The 4,673-nt window shown below is 42.3% G+C and overlaps 1 pseudogene; it reads left to right on the forward strand.

Moving 5' to 3' along the window:
• Positions 1-2,656: 2,656 nt before the first annotated feature.
• On the forward strand, positions 2,657-4,346 carry LOC105819715 (annotated as a pseudogene).
• The last annotated feature ends 327 nt before the right edge of the window (positions 4,347-4,673 follow it).

Here is a 4,673-nt window from a genome sequence, read left to right on the forward strand (position 1 = left end):
TTGCATACTCCTAACGGCCTCAGGCAGCTAATAAAGTTGTTTTTATTACTCTTGACATAATTAACCTATGATCCTAGAATAAAAAACAGTCCTTTATATGAAAACATTTCATTTCATCAAAAACTCTCTATATTGCTCTACGTTGTCTCTCTTTTTTTTTTTAGAGACTGGCTCTCACTCCGTTGCCCAGGCTGGAGCCAGTGGCTTGATCATAGCTAACTGTAGCCTCGACCTCCTGGGCTCAAGCGATCCTCCCACCTTACCCTCCCAGTACCTGGGACCCGCGGTCCCCAACCTTTTTGGCACCAGGGACTGGTCTCATGGAAGACAATTTTTCCACAGATGGAGGGTGGGGGGCAGTGAGGTTGGGGAGGAAGGCAGAGCCCAGGCAGTGATGCCAGCCATGGGGAGCAGCTGTAAATGCAGATGAAGTTCGCTTGCCCCCTGCTGTGTGCTGTCCCCTGCCCGCCCACCCCCCACTGCCATTCCCTAAGTTTCCTGCGAGACAATTTTTCCACAGGACTGGGGGGGGGGGTGCCAGAGGAGCTCTGTGGGTTGGTCCCTAACAGGTCACAGACTGGTACCCAGTCCTCCGCCTGGGGGTTGGGGACCGCAGGCTGGGACTATAGTCGAGCACTCCTAAGCCCAGCTATTTTTTGAAAATTTTTTGTAGAAACAGGATCTCTAACTCCTGGCCTCAAGCAATTCTCCTGTACACTGTCTTTTTAAGATTATTTTTATCATTATTTTGCAGACTGGTGAAAACATTTTTAAGGACAGCATGTTGGGGCCCTGTTTTAAGGGCATGCTGTGTGGTCATGCAGCCTCAGTGCTACTGCAGTTATTCCAGAATTCTCTCTGCATTCCATCTGATACCTACAACAGCCCCAGCTGACTTCCTTCTTTTCCTGGTTCAAAACCACTACCCCCACTAAACCTATCACCAAATTCCTTTTTCCTGTTTGGGGAAAAACACTCGGCTCCTGAACCCAATAAGGAGCTAAGCTCTTCACAGCTCACGATCTCATGCCACCCTTACTTCTGCCCAAGTTGAGTACAATGTTTAGGAGCTCCATTTCTAGAACCCGACAGAAAATGAAATCACAAGAGAAAAATGCAGAGTATTGCATAGCAGTCAGAGGAAGGTTATTCTCTTCTGTTACCAACACAAGGGAATAGAGATGCCAGTAAACGTTTAACAACTGGATCCCTAGGGAAGCTTTTACTTGAGCATTTGCAGATTTCTGTGTTGTAAACACTCCCACCATGACTGACTTCTTGCTACCCATATGATGTCACAGAACATGGAGCTGGGAACAGATGTACAGCAGCACATCATGACATAGTTTTTCCACCATTTGGATTCACAGAAAACCTCCAGAGCATAAATCATAGTAAAATGTACTAACAATTAACAAGTGGTAAGTTTTCAGTATTTATTATCTTTGTTTTCAATATAATTTATTTAATTGTAAGTTTATATGATTTAATTTTTAATATTGGCTGTGTTTAACAACTGGCTCACAAAATTTCTGAAATTGACAGTGGATTTTGTTTTCGGGAGGCAGTGCCATGGAGGCCCAGCATACTACTCATGTAGCTCTGCCTTTAGCAGCGGACACTTCACGTGCATGTTAAGTAGGGATGTGTGTTGTGAAAAGGCTTCCTGAAATGATGGCTGTGAGGATCTGCCACTAGTGAATTAGGACACAATCAAACTCAATTAAAATCCTGTGTTCACCTCTGAAACATCTGGATTTTCTTTAGAGTTTCCCATCCTAGCAAGGACATTACTCAAAGCTACTCAATTTACAAATTCTAGTGAGCTTGTAGCCAGAGGTGGTGTAGCTTTAAGTGTAGTTAACTTACACGTGTAAGTCAAGAGGGAGATGACCCTGTTATTCAGAATCACTGTTAACATATGTGTGAAACATAATGGGGTTAGATTTTGTTTGCTTTAAGTATGTTTAGATTTAAATGACTGTAATTTTCTAAAGCAATAACGTAAATCTCAGAGAACAAAACCTGTCACTTGCAGGAAAGCAAAGCCAGAATAAAGCATTCCAATATCTCCTTTTCCTCTTTAACTGGGTGGTTAGTCTTCTGACAACCCAAAATATTATTTTAGGAGCTTGAGACACAGGGAGAGGGCACAGACAACCCAAGAGAAAAGGTTACAATCACAGTTTGGTGAAGAGAAAATACTCTCACAAAGATGATATGCCGTGACATTGTATTGAAGTGTGGCTTTCCATGAGAAATTCCACATCACAAGGTTCTCATGTAAGACAGGACTAAAGTCGTCCCTAATCTTCAAATCCAGTGTCTAAGTGCTAGCACAACCTGCTGTGAAACAAGCCTCTTATATAAATCCTACACACTGTAATATTTCTGCCACAAAGGAGAACACATCTGCCAGGATAATTCCCAGCAAAGAAGGCTACAGAAACCAAAAAAGTAAATAGAATTTTCTCTCTACTGAATACCCAGCCCATCTTTTACTTATAGACAAGGTTTAGCCACACATGGACTGCCCATTTTAGGGTTAAAGAGCCCATGCAGAGATTCGATGTTTAAAGAGAAAAAGAAAATGAAAATTGTGTGACACCCTCAGTAGGGGATATTTTGAAAGCTAACTTAGGATGGTTTGTCTAAAATGTATGGCCAGGAAATTTTTACCAATGGAAAGCCGGTAGAGTCTTCATCTGAGAATTCATGATCAAGAGTGACAGGACTGTATACATGGAGGCAAGACCTCAGCCTTCAAACAAACCCCAAAACAGTCAGCATCAAGGCTTCTAAAGCACCCTGTGTTTTTTGGTTTCTGTTATTACTGAAAAGTTTCAGATCACTATCTTCAGTGTTTCACTTCTATCTTTATTTCCTAATCGGATGTTCAACTGCTTTAACATCTATGTGACCATAACATACAAAGCATTGTTTCTGAGATCAAGAAAACCAGTTTTCCCTTATTTGGGTTTATCCATTGTTATGGGTTGAATTGTATACCCCTCCCACCCATCCTCCACTCTTATGTTGAATCATATATTGAAGTCCCAACCCCTGGGATCTTAAGAATGTGATTTCATTTGGACATAGGGTCTTTACAGAGATAGTCAAGTTAAAATGAGGTCATTAGGGTAGGACTTAATCCAATATGACTGGTGTCTTTATAAAAAGGGGAAATTTGGTCACAGAGACAGACATGCATAAGAGGAAGATGAGGTGATGGAATATGGAGAGCAGACAGCCATCTGCAAGCCGAGAAGAGAGACAAATCCTTCCTTCCCTGACAGCCCTCAGAATGAACCGACCCGGCCAACTGGAATGGAGTTTGGACTTCTAGCATCCAGAACTGTGAGACAATAAATTTCTGTGTTACTTTGTGATAGCAGCCCTAGCAAGCTAATACACCTAGCATATCCTAGAAGGCCAGATAACTACAGTCCATAGAAAGTGTTTCCCTGTCCCTTGGACACTCATTCCTACCTGATAGTTCTCTCAACTACCTCATTAACATTATCAGAATTTGTTTCAAGTTGCTTTCAGGGCATGATTCAATTCTCTCAGAGTGGATACCAGACCCATGTGGGCTAATAGGAAACATCGCCCATAATATCTACAAGTAACAAAAACAAGTATCTGGGCAATTTGGCAATATGTATTAAAAGCATTTATATCCTCCTACCCTGTATTTACTTCTAAAAACATAATCAATGATGGGCACAAAAATTGAACTAGGATGTACCATCACCATTATTGATAATACCAAAAAAATAGAAATGATTTGTTCTATAGTAGAGATTAAATAGAAATGGTTACCTTTAGGCTGTCTGGTAGTCCCTGGTGCCAGCCACGGTCAACCCCACCATGTTCTTCCACATGGCCATGGATGGTAAGACCTTGGGTCACATCTCTTTTTGAGCTGTTTGCACACAGAGTTCCAAAGACAGCAGACAACTTTCATGCTCTGAACACTGGAAAGAAAGGATTTGGTTGTAAGAGTTCCTACTTACCTAGAATTATTCCAGGGTTTACATGCCAAGGCGGTGACTTCACACACCATAATGGCACTGGCACAAGTCCATCTACGGGGGGAATGTGATGATGAAAACTTCATCCTGAGGCATACAGGTCCTGGCATCTTGTTCACAGCAAATGCTGAACCCAACACAAACGGTTCCCAGTTTTTCGCCTGGACTGCCAAGACCAAGTGGTTGGATGACAAGCATGTGGTTTTTGGCAAGGTGAAAAAGGACATGAATATCATGGAAGCCATGGAGTGCTTTGGGTCTAGAAATGGCAAGACCAGCAAGATCACCATTGCAGACTGTGGACAACTCTAATAAATTTGGCATGTGTTTTGTTTTTGTTTTTCTTTTTTAGAGAGGGGATCTCACTATATTGCCCAGGCTGGCCTCCAACTCTTGAGCTCAAGGGATTCTTCCACCTCAGCCTTCCAGGGACTACAGGCTTTCGCCACCACACCTGGCGGGCTTTTATTTTATCTTACCCACCGGATCAGACCACTCTTTCTGTAGCTGGGGAAAACACCCCTCCACCCTATCTGCTTATAATATCCTATAATCTTTGTGCTCCTGCTCCAGTTCTTTGGGTTCCATATTTTCCTTATTCCCTTCCAAGTCTAGCTGAATTGCACAGTTAAGTTTATG

Source organism: Propithecus coquereli, unplaced genomic scaffold (assembly GCF_000956105.1).
Source record: "Propithecus coquereli isolate 6110/MARCELLA unplaced genomic scaffold, Pcoq_1.0 Scaffold5, whole genome shotgun sequence".
Taxonomy (NCBI): domain Eukaryota; kingdom Metazoa; phylum Chordata; class Mammalia; order Primates; family Indriidae; genus Propithecus; species Propithecus coquereli.